This window comes from Palaemon carinicauda, chromosome 10 (genome assembly GCF_036898095.1).
Source record: "Palaemon carinicauda isolate YSFRI2023 chromosome 10, ASM3689809v2, whole genome shotgun sequence".
Classification (NCBI taxonomy): Eukaryota; Metazoa; Arthropoda; class Malacostraca; order Decapoda; family Palaemonidae; genus Palaemon; species Palaemon carinicauda.
The window spans coordinates 117,261,827-117,281,826 of NC_090734.1; the positions used below are offsets into that span (position 1 = coordinate 117,261,827).

At 36.6% G+C, this 20,000-nt stretch overlaps 1 pseudogene; it reads left to right on the top strand.

Moving 5' to 3' along the window:
* The window catches only part of LOC137648703 (vitellogenin-like), a 13,913-nt pseudogene extending 616 nt beyond the window's left edge, over nucleotides 1-13,297 (top strand).
* The last annotated feature ends 6,703 nt before the right edge of the window (nucleotides 13,298-20,000 follow it).

A 20,000-nucleotide genomic window follows, 5' to 3' on the forward strand; every position in this document is an offset into this window, starting at 1 on the left:
ACCCTGCTACGACTGACGTGATTGTTAATGTTTTGCCATTTAAACTCCGTCAGTTATAGAGGACGGTTTGTGTTTGTCTGTCTGCCCGATCTGTGTGTGTGTGTGTGTGTGTGTGTGTGTGTGTGTGTGTGTGTGTGTGTGTGTGTGTTTGCTAGATATATCAGGATGATGAAGGTTGATTCCATTGAACATTAATTATAGACCTAGTTAGATGTCATGGCAGAGTTAATCAGAGTGTAATATTAATCCAGGAGCCTTTTATTTCGGGCTGGTGGAGGTATGCGCTAACCCGTTTACAATTTAGCTTCTCAGCACAGATTGAATGATTGATTATGAGTTATCTGGCATCCTGAATGTCCCATAAAGTTTTGTGGGTGAATTATCATATTTTTTCTTTTTAATTTCTTCTCTTTTTGTTGGATGTCATTTGTTCACATTCAGAATCATTTCACGGGAAAACAGTAGTTTTTGTTTAAAACTATTTTTTTCTTAGCTATTATAACGGCTTATCGTTCAACTCTCCCTCCTCCTCCTCTCCTACCTCTCCCACCTTCCCTACCGCTACCTACCCACATTCCTTCATATCCTTGGAGGACCTAGTTCATATCTCTCCCCACCCTCCCCCCTCCCTACTTGGGCTACCCTTCCCTCCTCTCAGTTCTAGGAGGTTATTTTTCCTCCAAGTCTCAGATCTCCCCCAACTTTTCCCACTCCATTGACCCAGCAATCTGCCCCACCGTACCCCTCCGCCTCTTCCCTCCTCTTCTCTTCCCGTTCCGTTCCGGTTTAGTCAGGTTAGCCAGGTCTCATAGCTGAGGTGGACGATGCTATTGAAACAATGATAAAGTAAAATGACCGTTTGTGGTAATATTATCTTATTTTCTTTTATCTGTGGCCACCCCTGTTATATAAATGACTTAATGGCTCTCTCTCTCTCTCTCTCTCTCTCTCTCTCTCTCTCTCTCTCTCTCTCTCTCTCTCTCTCTCTCTCTATATATATATATATATATATATATATATATATATATATATATATATATATATATACAACAAGGGTGGCTTCAAACAGTAAACAGTAAAAGAGTTGATGGCACATTCTTATTTTAATTCACATACAGCAGAACCTAAAACAATTACACTTTAAGGGTTGTGGTGGCCTATCTAGTAACGTCCCTGGCTGGTGATCGTCAGACTGAGGTTAGAGTCCCGCTTGGACTTGTTAGTTCCTTTGGTCGCTGCAACCTCGCCATCCCTGTGAGCCTATAGGTTTACCTGCCGAGTCATCAGCAGCCTTTGCCTGGCCCTCCCTGGTCCTAGCTTGGATGGGGAGGGGACTCGGGTGCTGATCTCATGTATTGTATATGTAGTCCGTCTCTAGGGCATTGTCCTGCTTGCTGGGGCAATGTCATTGTCCCTTGCTTCTGCCATTCATGAGATGCCTTTTAACCACCATAGCTGAACATCTTATCAAAGTAAGATAAGCACTTGCATTCATAGCCTTTCTCGGGTCTTGACTTCATTTGAAAGATATAGACGACTTGAGATTATCATTTAGACTATGAACAATTCATTTGGATGAAGGGTCGTTTTATGAATAATTATTTCATATCAGTGTAGGTATATAAAGAAAATATTACTGTTTATATCAAAATTAATTCTGAATGCATTCTACAGATTAACATTTGAATACCACCAATCATTATTATTAAAGGGATAGAGATTTACCAGCCCAATGAGTCAATTTTGACTAATACAGATCTATCATTGAAATACCTTCCAATACAGTGACCCCCCTGATCTTCCCTGTGCCTTAGAGAAAGTATTATACAAATAATTTGATGACCTACTATTATGTCATTCTCTCCTATTTGTATCTACGCATTTGGATCCTCAAGTCATCCCAGATATTCCACAGACTGGGTCATTCCAGTAACTGGACGATTTTCTATAACCTTTCTTAAACTTTTGGTTTCATTCCAGCGCCTGGATTATCCGAATATCCCTTGTGCTCCAGAGAATGTCCCATCACCGGATCTCCAAAGCTCTCCTATACGACGGGGAAGACCTACCAGTACCTCTACACTGGATCGTCTGAGGTCTACCTGCAGGATGTGAGCAGTGGCATCACAGAGACCTCCTGGAAGGCAGAGGTCTCTCTCTCTTGGCTCGGTCCCTGTGACGTGGCCATCACAGTAAAAAACCCGGCGATTGACGGCGGAGGGAGTGAGTAATCATTGCTACATTTGTTATCATTGCACTGGACTATTTTTGTACATTAGGAAGGTAGCCAAATCTCTTGCAAAAATCAAGTTCAATTTTCTACATGGGTCCATGACAGATAGCAATATCTCTTGCCAAAACAAGGTTCAATTTTGTACATGGGTCCATTGAACAGGTAGTCAATACTCTTGACAAAATTTGGTTCAATTTTATACATGGGTCCATTAGACAGGTAGTCAATACTCTTGCCAAAATCAGGTTCAATTTTGTACATGAGTCCAATAGATAGGCAGGCATAGCCAAATCTCTTGCCGAAATCGTGTTCAATTAGAACATGGGTCCATTAAACAGGTAGCCAAAAACAGGTTCAATTTTGTACACAGATCTTTGAAACAGATAGCCCTATATCTTGCCTAAATCAGGTTAAAAGAGTAATTATTTGATGAAACAGTTTAAAAGTAATAGTTTATTCACAGGCCTCCCATCAGCGTCTTCTATTGAGAGATATCCTCTAGTAGTCGCCATCCAAGATGGTCACATCACGCATGTCTGCAGCCACCCTGACGAAGACACCTGGTCCTTGAATTTCAAGAAGGGGATTGCGTCCGCCTTCCAAAACTCGCTCCCTACGCTTTCCCCTGTCAACACAGGATTACAATTCACGGAGGTAGAGTCCGACTCAGGGTTACTATTTACTATCCAGTTGGTCAGATTTACCTGGACAAAAAGTTATATTAGCTTTAGACTCGATAAATATGGCTCTATCACTCACTGCTGTCTATATGTATTAACTCTTATCATCCAATACTCTTACTGAATCCTGTTTTGGGATGACATGCTACCAAGTGTTACTTATCAGTCCAACTAAGACATATTGAGGACGTTAATGAATTGAGTTTCTTGAAAGCTCTAAAAGGAAAACTCCAGGTTGTTCCAAAAGTCTCAATAGTAGGAAACTGTTCTCTGAAGTTACTCTGCTGTGATTAGATATTTTATAGGTTTGATGATTCCACGGTTCCAGAACCTGTAGGCCTACTACTATATTATTCAGTTATGCATTATGATAAATTTTATCAAGTGCAATAACCATGTAGATAAGATAAGAAAGTACTTTTCACTAAACTATATTTAGTTTTTGTTTTAAAAGTTATTAACATGAGCACATGAGCACTACATTACAACCTCTTGGGAATTAGATTCGCAATTAATGTAAAGGAGATTAATAGCTTTTTTTTCTAGAAAAGGTTAGCTAAAAATGGTTGGAATAGCGACATCACTAATTATGTAGCAGCATACTCTCAGTTTATTTACTCTTTTATTACGTCAAATTAAGTTTTCAGTAAATAGCAACGTTTTTTGCAGACCTATAATAAAAAGGGAAGAAATAATTTGGTATCTTTAACACAATTGATCCTTTTTTACATGAAGCAACTTGCATTTTGTGTTTGGCACTAATATATGGCAAAATATTTACAGGCATGCATGATTTTCACTTTTTTATATTGAAAATGGATGTGATGTAGGCTTCACTGATGCTATCAATTTATTCCACTTTCAGACAGATGTTGTTGGGAAGTGCCCAACAAAGTATACAGTAAAAAGTCGACTGCAAAAGACTTTCATCACAAAAGAAAAAGACCACCATCATTGTCACAATCACTACTTAACAAAAGCCGAGAATCCTGTTGCTTGGCTGAAAGGCTCACTTCCTGTAGAGAAATCAAAATCGACTTGTGAGCAAGTTATTGTAGGTAAAATCTACATAAAAATAACTTGTTCTGATAAGAAAGTAATTCGCCCACTCTATGGCTCTTATAAGTATATAGAGGCTCAGCTTATGTCAGATTTGATCCTTCGTTCTACAGACGCTCCAGTGCCTTCTTCATTGGTTAACCTAAAAAGCAAAACTCTGGAGGAGAGCCTCATGTATGACCACAGGACTCCCAAAAAGAACCCATCCCTTGTACCCCATTTAGATGTTATTTTGAATCACATTTGTAGGATTTCTGAAAGCTCTGTACAGCATGACACTGCTGGTTTGGTTTCCCAGGCCATCTTACATTTGAGGCAAGTTCCAGATTCAGTTATTCCAGCAGTTCTGAGTAAAATTCGCCATGGCCAATACTGTACTGATTTTAAGCATCTTGAGAGCATTTTCCTAGATGCCGTCGCCTTCGTCTATGAATCTGGAGCAGTAAGAGTCATGGTAGAGGAATTGGTTGGGAGAGAAATGTCCAAAGGAAGACAAACTTTATACATTGCTGCTCTGCACATGACTCACAGGCCTAACTTGGAAGCAGTCGATGCAGTTATGAGCTTATTCAATGGAACAAAGTCTTTACCTCAAACCACTCTTGCTGCTGCCTCATTGGTTAACAATTACTGCCGACTTCATCAAAACTGTGAAAGAGAAACACCCATTCAACAAATTCTTGAAATATTAGGGGACAAGATTGAAAGGGACTGTGCCTATACCAGCGACGACAATGCACAAGAAGCAGCCCTTGGTAATCTGAAAGCTCTAGGCAATTTTGGCATCATCAACACTCATTATGCTAGAGTTGTAATAAGATGCATGGAAAGAGTGGAAGCTAATATTGACGTCAGAATAGCTGCGGCTGAAGCCTTTAGAAATACTAAATGTCAAAGAGAAGTGAGTATCATTTGTGTATGAATTTTCTCGGATGAAATGAAGAACATTATAATCTCAGAAATATTGTATCATAGCATATCATCTACTTTTTTGTTTAATTTTCAGGCAACCACACAGCTATCAAGTATTGCAGTTGATAGGGATATAAACACTGAAGTCCGTATTGCATCTTATTTGCAAGCTGTTAGGTGTGCTGAAGAAAATGACTTGTTGATGATGATAGAAAAAATTACGAAAGAAACCAGTACGCAAGGTAAATTTTCCTCATTTCTATCTTAAAAGCTTATAGGTTTGATAATTACACATGGCTCCAGAACCTGTAGGCCTACTACTACATTATTCAGTTATGCATTCTTTTTCTTTGCTTTCAGTGCGCAGTTTTATCTTGACTCACCTACTGAAGATCCAGATATCAAGACCTTCCTTATATGTTAATCAATGGAGAATCTTAAGGGATGTCGTGATTCCTACAAATTTTACATCAGATTTTCGGAAATACTCTAGCAATAATGAGTTCTCCTATTACTCATCACTTTTTGATACTGGAATTAGCGTAGATTCTAATATAATTTACGATACAGCTTCGTACATCCCTCGCTCAGTTGGATTCAATGTAACAGCAGACATAGGAGGAACACCGCTAAATTTAGGGGAAATTGGAGCACGTATCAAAGGCATTGAACCAGCTCTTGAAGACTTGTTTGGTCCTGATGGGTATTTCCGTAAGACATCATTGAAAGGAATAATACAAGATGTCACTTCATTTGCTCGAGACAAAGGTAAAAGGATTATTGAGGAGCTAGAAGATGCCATAAGACGAAGGAGATCACTTGACTATTCAACTATACTTCTTTTTCTTGAGAAACTTTACGGTGGTCCGAAAGCAAAAATACCACAGATGGATATATTCACTCGATTCATGGGTCAAGAAATGTACTATTCTTCTGTTAAAGGAAACGTTTATGATGTTGACACAGACAGAATAATTGATTCTCTACTTGATCTTGTTCGAAATTTGATTGATGAAATGAAGAACGTAAATATAGATACAACTCATATGGCTCAAATACAATTTGATTACTCACTACCAACCATTCATGGAGTTCCCTTCAAACTTGAATTAGAAGGAACAGCGGTTATGGGATTAGAAATCAATGGCAAAATTGATTTGCATAACCTACTATCATATGGGAGGTACAATGAATCAAAGTTAAGTTTCACTCCGAGCATTTCTGTTAAACTAGATGCATTCATTGGCTATGACAGTTATTTCACAAGAGAAGGCGTAAAAGTTGCAAACAGTATTTATAGTAGAGGGGATATTTCCTTGGCTCTTTTGTCAACGCCCGAGGAAGGCCTTGAAATTGGACTAGATTTTCCTAATAAGATTGAATTGATAAATCTTGAGGGTGAGGTTTACTTAATGAAAGCCATACGAGGACAACTAGAACAAAGAGTAATTCCTTCTTCCCTTAAAGACATTCGAATTGAAATGAACTCATGCAATCACTATTTAGAAGCCATTTTGGGAATTAAGATATGCTATGCCATGAATTTTCCCAATATATTTTTGGCAGAAGGTTTTCCTTTAGGTCAAAAATCAGTTGTTAAGCTGTCAGTTGAGAAAACTGACTCCTCAATGAGTGGATACAACGTGAAGGCTCATGTGAATAGTACCCATGATGAAAAGGCAGTACAACTACTATTACGGATCTGTAACTTCATCTCAGTGAAGGAGAGCAAAGCCACGCTTGAGTATTTACAAGGAAATGGTAGCCATAAGATATCAGGGGCCATTCAATCCCCAAGGATGGAGGGTAGTTTTTCACTGCAAACAGAACACCAGGAAGAGGAAAAATCTATAGATATTGTTCTCAGATCTATATCAGATGGAAACGAAATCATCAGAAGGATGAAAATTGTTTCTCACATATTTGAAAATATAGTTGAAAAGAGCATTGATGTTAAGGTATTTGTCAGTCCTACTATGAGTATAACTTCTAGTTCCTTGGTTGCAGAGACAAGATTTTACCAGAAGTCAAATGCCCTTAGTAAAACCTTTGAAATTCTAGTCAAGACATGTAATGCTCTGAAAAAGTACATCATCATAGACTTTGATTGTAAGTAATTGATTACCAGTTTTCTGAAGAATTTGACACATTTGATAAAAGTAGAATATAATAAGCTTTTGGGAAAAATTTACGAAGCAAGATGGCTAATATTGTCCAGTAATATCTTGTTCTTTTAGCTCGCAGCGAGTGGACGTTCCGACCCTACATGACCATACCCCTGGAAATAACACCATATAAATTCGAGCTCCAAGCTGCTTTGAAAGATTGGAAGTTGATTTCTTTTATCAGGAAGCCCAAAGAAGTCACTTACGAATCTTTGATAAAACTCACAAGGCTGAGAGAAGAAATTTTGCTCGTGTCTGGTAGACATGCAATAACAGGGTCACTGGATAACCTTTTTACTTTCAAGACAGCTATAACAGGTTAGTTATATAGATGTTATTTGCTTATGATGAATAATGAGTGATAATGGTTTACATGTCAACTATCAAATCTGCTTGAAATATGAGATGTCTAAAATATTTCTAAATATTTTCAAAATATTTATATTTTCAGCTAAAATCAAAAGTGATTTTTACAAAGCAGCGATAGACATACTCAATGAGAATATGCAATCAGGCATTGCTGTGAATGTAATGCATCCTACTAGCAAAAAGAATATCTGCCTGATAGATTTTATGTCTGGAAGGATTGGTGAAACATCCGTCTCAAAAATTGTGGTATGAATATATTCTAAACTTCCTGTAGGCATAAGATTTATATGACCATAATAAATGGTGCTTCCAAAGATTCTCAGTAGATGCATTTCTACATTTTCATTATGATAAAATTTATCAAGTGCAATACTCCTATAGATAAGATAAGAAAGCGCTTTTCGCTATACTTCAGAGAAAATTACCAGTTTGTCTATATAGTTTTGAGGAATTCTAAGTCATTCAGAGATGAAACTCTAAGTTATTTAGAGGCCACTTAAATCCTTTGCCACATCATAGGATGGTTGGAATGTAAAATAAATCCCTATTTAATGAAAGGCTCTTATCTTCTAAGAATACTTGCATGTTTCCATGGACCATGAACAGATATGAAAGATGTAGATGAGTACTTGTTTGTTCACCTTGTGTCTATTTTCTCCATACAGGTGGATATTCCACACTACCTTCAGAAAATTGAGCTTGAGAGTACATTGAAAAGCCAAAGGGCTGATGAACTTGAAATCAAGTCTATCCTCAAGCATGGAAAACATCTCCTTTTGGAAATGTCAGGGCCCTTGTCTTTCAGTGCATCACAACGGGCTCTTTCCTTTGAAGGCAATTTGAATTTTACAACTCTAACAGTAGGACCATATAACATTTATGTGGCTGTTACATTTTCCCAAGTCACTCAACTGATCTCTGTTGACGTGAAGAGTCGCAAGGCCAAAGTGTTTGCTTTGAAGTGGAATACAGATGCTGAGTATCCCAATAACACGGTCTATGGTGTTGAACTGTTCGTCCCAACTTTAATTGATAATGAGTTCTACTTCATAATATCTGGAAGTCACATCAGCATCTTACTGAATAACCAGTGGTTTCCAAACACTCCATGTCCACGACGAATGAAAGGACTTGCTGATCTCAACATAGCCAATAAGACTCTGAGAGCAGATTTCTCTTGGGATGCTGACCGGTACCCCAATAAAAAATTAAGTTTGGATCTGGCCTTAACTACTGACTCATCAGACACTGAGCAAACCACTATCAGGTATAGGCATCTTTAAGTATCGTAAGTAACGTAATTCATATAAATTTTAGATATTAGATATAATTAATTAATGATATATTGTACATAAAATTTATTGCAACAAGATAAAACAAGTTTATTTAAGTAACATCTATATTCCAGTGGAGACATAAAGATGTTAGGCAAGAGGTATCAAATAAAGCTGATTAATACTGTTGATGGTGATGAAGATTCAGAATCCAGAGAGAGGGGTATTGGCATTTCTTTAACATTGCCAACTCATAAGACATTCAACGCACAAGCAGATTTCAAAGTAGAGCAACTGGCTTCCTCCATCAAACTGGAGACAAGAGTATCACTTACTTCCTTGGCAAAGAAGCACTACCATGTAAAAGGGATGCTGTATGTCCAGAACCCTCGAAGTTCATCTGAATTCAAGATAGTTACAGAGGTGAAGTTTACACCACCGATAAGACATGAAACCAAATGTTACGTAGAAGTAGTCCATGCTTTCAAGCCTGGAGGAAGGGAGATAGTTTTTAAGGTGAGTAATACACATGCAACATACTTATCTATCTATCTATCTATCTATCTATCTATATATATATATATATATATATATATATATATATATATATATATATATATATATATATATATATATATATATATACTTTTAATGAATCTATGTCGAAGAGTACTAAAATTTCATCATAGGTACATGTTAAGCAGGATTTTACTCATAATCAAGTACCTTACAGTGAGTAGTAATGCACACAGTATGTGCATATTTATTTACATGTGCCTGTCTTTACATATCAATTGAAATATAAATCTATGTTTATCAAATAGATATCAACATAATTTTGTTGTTCTTATCAGTTATTACCAGTGTCATGCTTATATCACTTCCAGATAAAGGCTTCTAACCACCCCATTCATAAACCTCTCATAATGAAGATGGTGTTGCATAATGAAGACCGCTCAAGTAAAATGGATTTTACTGCTGAAACTGACAAGAGAAGTTCGATACTGACTTGGGATCTCCAGTTTTACCCTGGAGCTCGTATAAGAAACGTCAATGTTGTAATGCGACTCGAAGCTGCGGTCGACCTGCTGAGAACCATAAGGGAAATGACCGATACTGGATTGAGTACGGCTGGAGGAGACGCAAAGAGTCTCATAGGAATGACAGAACCTCTGATCTACAGAGCTGGGTACAACAGAACTGAGCCACACTTTCATGCTATTTGGTTCCATTCTCCTTTGCAGGCTATGGAAGCAGAAATTGCTCTCTCCTCTGATGAGCATAGTTTCCAGTTTTATCCTGACAGGCTGAGGCGTGAAATACAATACAAAGTTTCCTCTCTCTATACTTCTTTGAATGAAACACATTCTCAGTGGCAAGGAAGTATAAGTCATCCAGACCTGAGTCGTGATTTGAAGGTTACTTCACATTATAAAAAAAATGGTAAAATAGAATTAGGAACATTAGAAGTTGATATATTTCCTGACATAGCAGATAGAATTTCTGGTTCGGTGGAATCTCTACAGCTCTCTGAAAACAGTCACCGATTTGAGGCTACAATCAAAACAAGAGTAAGTGAATTGGTTTATCTGCTTGTTTTGAAGCCATTTCTCAGAAATGTATTCCTGAATACTCACATGAGAGAAAAAGTATAAAGTATATCAGAATGTGCAAATTTTCAAAATGTCATTTTATTTCTCCAGGTACTGAGTGAGCACCCAAAAATCACTGTTATTATGGCTAATTCTCCACAAAAGATGGGACTCAATGTAAATTTCAACCTAAAACCTGTACAATTCGAAATAGCTCTCAAATACGGGGCCACTTCGGAAGAAAATTCTGCCTATTCCTTTTTCCTGAAGTCTGGAGTACGAATGAAAGCAGACGTAGCTGGATCATTGAGACCTTTAAAGCACTATAACTGCGAAGGCTTACTGATGAAAGCGGTAGCAGATATTCCAGTAATAGGGAAATATGACATCCAAACTATTGTCTGCCAGAGAGCCTACATAGAAGTTAGTGTAAAAGTACATGGTGAGGGCAAAACCATTTATAAAGCAATGTTTGGGCTTCAAGATCCTAACAACCTTGAGCTTGGAGTTTCTGAGAAACCAGTTAATTCTAGTTTACGACCAGTGGCACTACTCAGGTCCCACTTGACAACTCCATCACTTATAAGTTTTGACTATGTTTTCAAATACCCAGAGGCCCATACACTATGGGTAAGTGACTTCAAATACTTTACTTTACTTCCTTTCAGAAGAATATGTTACTGCTAGATATTTGAATTTTAAGTACTTAAAGAGTTATCAGAGTTGAAATTTTCATCAACATAGCATTGCTTCTGACTATCTGTAATATAAATTTAAGTATTTTTATAATCTTATTCTTTCTTTGTCAGTTAAAAACTTAATGCGTTGTTGGCTACCTTTTTACAGAATAATTTACATGCAAAACTGAACAAGGTTCACCTGGGTGTGTACTGGTATTTCCTCAGGCTATATTCCTACTTTCTTTTGGAGGCTCAAGAAAAGAGACTAGTCTTTCCACCGCCCAGAATGGTTGTCCTTTACAAAGAAGCTAATCAAGAAATAATGAAAATTTACCAAAACACTGTCACGGATGGGATCGTCCAAAGATATAAGGCTTTCCGTCAATTTCTACAAAGTCCGAAACTTATGTATATATGGAATATACTAAAATGGACCTGGTCTCATGTTGAAAAATTACGTAGTACTATGGAAAATTACTTACTTCCTGAGATGATTGCATGGCAAACAGAGTTCAAAGAAGTTGCAGACTTTCTCTCAAAAGGTCATTAGGCATAACCATTTACAGTTGGAGCTTTCATTCAGTTAAATTTTTAACGTTCCAGTTTCTTGATCAATATTGAACTTCATTATGTTTACCTGTAAATCAGATGATGAACTTACAGTTGGACCTTGAATTCACCTCTATTTTTCTCTTTTACTTTTCAATATGAAATTCTGTAATGATACAGTATTTAGTTTTGACATATTTAGCCATAATAGGGAACTTATAGTTTTTGTGTTGAATTTTCTTACTGATTATAATATGTTCTTCTATCCTTCACAGGCATAAAAGACATGACTGACTTAATTGAAAAGGGAGAAGTACCGAAAGATATCAAACAAATTTTAAAAGGCTTAGAAAAAACACCTTTATTCAAAGCAATAAAGAAACAACTGGCATTCTTTGCTTCACAACGGCCGGCTGAATATCATGGTTTCCTGCAAATCATTTCAAAGACAGAAGCAATTCTTTCCAAAGACCTTGCACACTTGCAGAAATACTTCTTAGAGCTTCCCAATACTCAGAAACTTCTCAAATGGATCCACAAAAATGACGTATGTATACTTTATCTTTTCTAGTGTTAAAGATATAGCCATTTTGTAATATAATTTATTTTGACTTGATCTGTTCAATGTCATTAGGTTGCACAATTAGAATAATTATTGCTATTAAGCTAATTTGGTTCTCCAACTTCTTTTTCTTTATATGAAACTTTTCACAAGAAATTATATTTACATGAAAAACACAAAGTCCTTTGAGCTATTACATGTGAATTATAATGTATATACTACTTTCTAGGGTCACTGGCCAAGCTATGCAACAAAGAAGTTTGTGTCAAGACTTGTGCAGCAGTTAACTCTGTTTTCCCTTGAGGTTGGGAATAATGAAGCTCAGCTGCAACTGCCGTTGAACAAACCGGTGTATTCTCTCTCCCAGTTTGTGCAAAGACTATCTCTTTCCGAGCTGCTGGAAAATGCACTATTTTCCTATTACGTTTCAATCCCATCACCTGTCAGTGAGCTCATATGGGACTACTACAACTTCTTACCACATCGAGTTTCAGATCTGTTGCCGCCTTTCAATCGAACAGCCATGGTCATCGGTGATACAGAACTGCTGACATTTGACGGCGCCGTTTTACACTACCACGTTCTAAGTGTGAGGTTCTTTTGGTGTCCTACCTTCTAAATGAGCTTACTATGGAATTCCCAGAAGAAGACAAGCAACCCCAGTTCACCATGACAGTGTCAGGAACGAAAGCTGTCATCAAGCCCGACCAAAGCATCTTCATTAATGGTCGACCAGTAATGCAAAACCACCACACTGAGGGTCCTATCAGCATTTCAAAAACAAACTTGGAAGTTGCATTAACTGCTCAATTCTTAACACTCCACGTGTCTCGCGCTTCAAGAATGGCCTCCTTGGAGATATCAGGCTGGGCCTTTGGTCGCGTAGGGGGCCTTATGGGTACCTACGATGGTGAAGTTGGCAATGACTGGATTATGCCCAGCGGGGCTGTGGCAACCAGCATGCAACAACTGGTATCTTCATGGCAAGAGGACCAAGCCTGTGAGACACCAAATATTGCTGCAGTCAACCCAACATTTTCCAGGGTGATACGATGCAACGCCATGCTGAACATCCGATCAAGATGCAGCTCCGTGGTGAAACCAGACCTATTCATCCAGATGTGCTATGGTGCCTACGATGCATGTGATGCCGCGAGAGCCTATAGAACGCTGTGTACTGAAAAAGGTGTCCTAGCTTTAGTACCCATGGGATGCTGACACTTTTTTAAGAAGTCTACTATATATATATATATATATATATATATATATATATATATATATATATATATATATATATATATATGATAGATAGATAGATAGATAGATAGATAGATATAATATGTGTGTGATTTGATAGAAATAAATGAATGACAAGTGATTTGAGTCTATTATCCTTTTTTTAATTGTTCAATCATCTAAATATAACGGTGAAGAATTTATCATGATATCAGACGTGTGGATGCCCAAGCTATTTCTCCAAAAATATTGTATAAACATGCAAGAGCCTTTGATACACATCATATTCAAAGTACACATCTAAGCATTATGTAATTGTTCATGCTATTGTACGGTCAAAAAATAAATTAGATCAGATTATCGATGAAGAACATCATCAAAAGGAATATTTCAGAATTCAAGGCATAAGAAAAGCAGTTGTGTTACTAGACGAAGTGAAATAATTAAATTGCGATATGATAGGATTGAGGGAAATTAGAAGAACTGGGGAATCTTATAAAGTTAAAAGAGCGTCATACATTTTACTTCAGCGGACATGAAAGGAACAAAGAAAATAGAGTGGGTTTTCTTATTAAAAGAAATATTTCTTATAATAAAGAAGAATGTCATAGTATTAGTAATAGAATTGCAGGATTGATTATCAAACTAAATAAGGAGTATAAATTATTGAAGATCATTTAAACGTATGCACCAGCCAAATAAAAGGAAGAAATAGAATTTCTTATGAAGTCCTGGAGATATAATTGAAAAAAAAAACACGAGACTCATTTTACATTTGTTTTGGCGATTTCAATGTTAAAGTAGGTAAATAAAAAGAGAGAAACCCAGCTGTAGGTAAATTTGGAGTAGACACAATAAATGATAAAAGAAATGTAGAATTTGCTAAAAGAAACAATCTAAATATGAACCTCTTTTTAATAAAAAAAAGAAAAAAAAGAAAATGGACATGGAGAAGCCCAAATGGAAAAACGAAAAACGAAATCATTTTTTTTTCTCTTACTACAGAAGTGTACAGAATGTTTATTTTCTTTTTTAGAATTATCTTTTCTTTTCTTTCCTTAGTTCTAGACAAAATTTTACTTCACGCCATCCTATTGTCACTTGACTTTAACTTGTTTAACACTGTTACATGTTTCAGTTAATTAACGTTTTGTTAATTTAGTTAAATATGTAACAGTGTTAAACATGTTAAAGTCAAGCGAAGATAGAATGGCGTGAAGTAAAAGTTTGTCTAGACCTAAGGAAAGAAAAACTAATTTTAAAAAATAAAATAAAACACTTCTGTACAATTCTGTCGTAAGAGAAAAATTTGACGAGTATAGCAATGCAAATTAGGTACATCATGCTACATAATAAAATGGAAGCAAGTAAAGAAGAAATAAATGGTAATACCAAAAAAAAAAAAAAAAAAAAAAAAATGAAATAAGCAAAAGCGATAGGAGGAAAGGTTCCTTAACAAGGAAAACTATCAGGAGAAAAAGGAAACTAATAAAGAAACAGCTGAAAGTGAGGGTAAAATCCTAGAGAAAAGAAATAGAATTAGCAGAACCATCCAAAACAAACTAAACATCCAAGATATTCGTAAACACAATCAGACCAAACTTGAGGAACCACTAAAGAAAGTAACAAGTATCAAATTGATGTAAAGAACACTTGGAACAGGATACCAACAGATGTTTGCTTTAAAGGTACCAAATGTAACAGTAAGAAAAAAAAAAGCATTATCAGACATGAAAAGAGGCAAAGCAGCAGGAGAAGATGGCCTTACATTAATTTAATAATAGATGGAAGAAATTCCAGTTTTAAAACTAGCCGAACTTTACACCAAATGTCTGCAAGAATGCTCTCTACCTACAGCTTGGAAAAACTTTATCATTATATCAATTCACAAAAGGGAGACACAAAAGACCTGAAAAATTACCTCCTAATAAGTTTACTCTCCGTAATATATAAAATATTTACAAACATCATATTACCCTGAATAGAAAGACATCTAGACTTTAATCAATCAAGAGAGCAGGTAGGTTTTAGAATTGCTTATTCAACAACTGACCATATCCATGTAATTAATCAGCGAATGGAAAAATCAACAGAGTATGATAAACCGCTATGTATGGCATTTACAGACTGAGAAAGCTTTTGAGTCCGTAAAAACTTCGACAGTAAAAGCCCTTCAAAAGCAAGGAAGAGATGAATTTTATGTTAGAGCACTTGAAGATATACATATGGGAAGTACAGCCATCCTAAAACTACATAAAGATAGTGAGAAAATTCCTATTGAAACAGGGAGACCCCATCTCTCCTAAATTATTCACAGCATGCCTAGAAGTTTTCAAGAATTTAGGTTAGGAAAATATGGCTATGGTGTAAGAATTACTCATCGAATTATTAAGGAAATCTCTATGGGAGCAAAGAAAAAGAAGCATATACCCATAAAAAAACAGATGGGTCCGTTATAACAACAAAAGACGAAGAAAGGCAACGTTGGATGGAACACTTTAGTGAGGTCTTGAATAGAAGATACGAAGGGAATAATTTGACTGACATACCTGAAACTGATAAAGACCTTGATGTTCCCATGAATGAATTCAAGTGTGTTTAAAGTCGAAGCTATCGTAACCTCAGGTGATGGAAAGCCCCTGGTTATTATTATTATAATTATTACTAGCTAATCTACAACACTAGTTGGAAAAGCAAGATACTAAAAGCCCAAGGGCTCAAACAGGGAAATATTGTCAAGTAATGAAAGGATATAAGGAAATAAATAAACGATATGAGAAATAATGAACAATTAAAATATTTTAAAAACAGTAACAACATCAAAACATACTGTATATTTCATATATAAACTATAAAAAGGCTTATGTCAGCCTATTCAATATAAAAACATTTGCTGCAAGTTTAAACTTTTGAAATTCAACCGATTGAACTACCTGATTAGGAAGATCATTCCACAGCTTGGTCATGGCTGGAATAAAACTTCTGGAATACTGTGTAGTATTGAGCCTCATGATGGAGAAAGCCTGACTATTAGAATTAACAGCATGCCTAATATTACGAACAGGATGGAACTTTTCAGGAAGATCTGAATGTGAAGGATGATCAGAATTAGGAAAAATCTTACACAACGTGCATAGGGAACTAATTGAACGACGGTGACAGAGATTAATATCTAGATCAGGAATAAGAAAAACAAATTAAGATGAGAATCAGCAGCTGAAGACCAGATATGAAAACAAAACTCGAAACAAGGTAGAATGAAAGAATTAAAACACCTCTTCAGAATAGATTGATCACCGAAAATCTTCAAGACTTTCCCAATAGGCCAATTTTTGTGCAATTGAAGAATACACAGGCCTAATGTGTTTCTCAAAAGTAAATTTTCTGTCGAGAATTACACCTAAAATTTTAAAAGAGTCATACAGTTAAAATAACATTATCAATGCTGAGATTCGGATGTTGAATAGCCACTGTCCTTCACCTACTTACATCCATACTTTGAGTTTTGTTAGGATTCAACTTCATACCCCATAATTTGCACCATGCAGTAATTTTAGCTAGATCTCTATTAAGGGATTCAGCAACCCCAGATCTACATTCAGGAGATGGAATTGATGCAAAGAGAGTAGCATCATCTGCACATGCAACGATGGAATAAATGCTGAGATGATACTAGCTGAAAAGAAAGTGACTCCCAGAATACTTACAAGATAATTTTGTAGAATGTGGCATGAAGAGGTAAAACCTGATGAATAGGAATTAGGAATGTTGGTGAAAATGGCAAAAAATGGAGACCCGACTGAATGGCAAAAAATGGAGACCCGACTGACTGCAATAATTACAGAGGCATCACACTTGCGTCAGTTGTCATGAAAATATATACCATACTTATTCTCAAGAGACTAGGGAGGAAGATTGATGAAAAGCCGAGACACGAAGTTTATTCCTTTTAAGGCATGTTGCGCAGCAATACATAGAATATAAAAATCCCCTTTTGATAGCGTTTGTGGACTATGAAAAAGCCTTTGATGGTGTGCACCGACCAACTTTGCGGAGAAACCTGTATCTTAATGGAATTCCTTTCAAATAAGTAAATTTGATTAAGTCTGTTCATGAGCATAGCAAATGCGGAGTTAATGTTAGTGGAGCCCTATCAAATTAATTTCCAGTGACCAGCGGAGTACTCCAAGGGAATGTGTTGTCACCTAGGTTGTTTCTCCTCCTCATGAATTTTGTAATACGTAGGACAGTTGGAGATGGTGAAGGATTGGACTGGATTTGTAATAAGAAATTAGCTGACCTACAATATGCTGATGATGCTGTCCTTATCAGCAGAACACCACAGGATTTGCAATGCTTCCTTACCAGAATGTATGGAATATTGCACGAGGTTAGGCTCAAGATAAATAGAAGAAAGACAGAGATGATAAGAACGGAATATGGAATGGAAGATGAAATATCATTAGAAGGAGAAAGGATTAATGAGGTAGAATCATTTAAGTATTTAGGAACTATGATCTCTAATACAGGGTCATTCCAATTGGAGTTTTGTGAAAGATTGAAAAAGCAAACCAGCCATTGGCTAGGTTAAGTAAAATGTGGAAATCAAATCGCCTGAAATTAAATATAAAAATCAGACTATATATCAGTTTAGTGAGATCTTTGTTACTATATGGACAAGAATGGTCGTGTTACAATGAAACAATCTCCAAAATATTTAGCAGATTTGAGAACAAAGCCCTCAGAAGAATATTGGGAGTTGAATGGCAGGGCAGGATTAGAAATGGAACTATAAGAGAGATTGCTCGAGTGGCATATGTGGATGAAATCATGGTGAGGGGTAGATGGAGATGGTTTGGGCATGCTCTTCACACTCTTTCAAGAGATTAGTTCATCAAACGTTCAGCTGGGCCCCACAAGGCACTAGAAGAGTTGGAAGACCCAAGCCTATATGGCTGAGAACTATGAAGCGTGAGGTGGGAGATGATGAGTGGAGAAATATTGAATTAAAAGCTCAAGATAGAGACGACTGGCGAAATCTAACCGAGGCCCTTTGCGTCAATAGGTGTAGGGAGAGAAGATGATGATGATGATGATGATGGTGATTCTTAATGGAGAATATCTTAACTTAAGATTTGCAGATGACATAGTTCTATTTGGGGAATCAGGGGACGAATTGCATAAAAATGGTAGAAGATTTGAATAAAAAAAACAGAAATGTAGGACTGAAAATGAGTCTGTGTAAAACTATGATAATGTTCAATGAAAATGCATAAACAACAAATAAGGGTTATGGAGAAACCTCTAGAGATTGTTAATTAATATACTTACATAGGACAGACAGTAAGTGTTTCTCCAGGACATGAGACCAAAATTAAAAGAAGGATAATCATGGGATGGAGAGCTTTTAGTATACAAAATTAAATTAAAAAGAGTAAAACGCCACTTTCTCTAGAAAGTAAGTTTTTGTCTTGAGGCACACAAACATTTATTGCTTCATAAGATGTATAAAAACATACAATCATACACCAATTCAATGTGCCACATAAAAACACACGGTTTATCGTTTCATAAGACACATAATATACAGTAATACATTACCCTGCTGTGATAGGAGACAAATGAAAACACATAGTGATACATCAGCATCCTTTCTCAGAAGACACATAAAGGTGATACGTTGCCATGCCTTGTGAGATAGGGCGCCTTTACATTGATATATTTACTTCCGCCAACGAAGTTGGAAAGATGTTATGTTTTACCCCATGTTTGTGGGTTTCTTTGTGTGAGTGAGTGTTTGTTGTGAACCGCTTCATGGCCACAACTTTAATCGTGGAGTACTGAAACCTGTCGAGATTAACTGTTATGTAAAAAGCTAGAAATTATTAAATTTTGGAAGGTCAAGGTCAAAGGTCGAGGTCAGAGTCAAGCAAAATGTCCTGTTCACGTAATCAACTGTAAGATTGAACATCGTTGTCACAGAGCCTTCAAAATTGGTTCATATTTGAGTGTATCAAAATCCACGCCAATTAATACATGTTACGGTCAAAGGTCAAGGTCAAGGTCGAGCAAAAGGTCGAGAAATAAGCTGCCAGTGCAGAGGTCTGTGCTCTACTGAGTGTCTCTCTAGTTACTAGCTGTTTCCAATGGCATTTTAGTGATATCCACTTGGGGTGTGTAATGACAAAAAAAAAAAGATATATCAACTGTGCCATAGGACTTACAAAGCCAAATTAACGTACAGTGTCATAAGATCGATGAAAGACAGTGCCATTGACTTACTAAACCATACGCTGATACACCAAGTCTGTAATCTATATAAAGAACAAAATCAGCCACTTCTAGTTCACTGCAGGATAAAGGCCTCAGACAAAGGCCCTCATTCATGCCTGAGGTTTGGCCAGTTTACATCACCAAGCTATCGACTGCGGACAGGTGATGGTGGGAGACTTTAGTTTGATCACTATCAGCTAAACCAACCTAGTATGGGTACAACTTTGCTGATCATGGCAATACACAAACCCTTTCACCACATTGAGGTATCCTCACGCTATGATACAGGACATATCAAATTACAGCATAGCAACTCGGTATATAGATATCTCACTCTCGAAGTCCTGCCAATGCAACATGGTCACATATCTATCATATGAGGATTCAGCGTTTATTCTGTCTGGTAGGTCAACGCC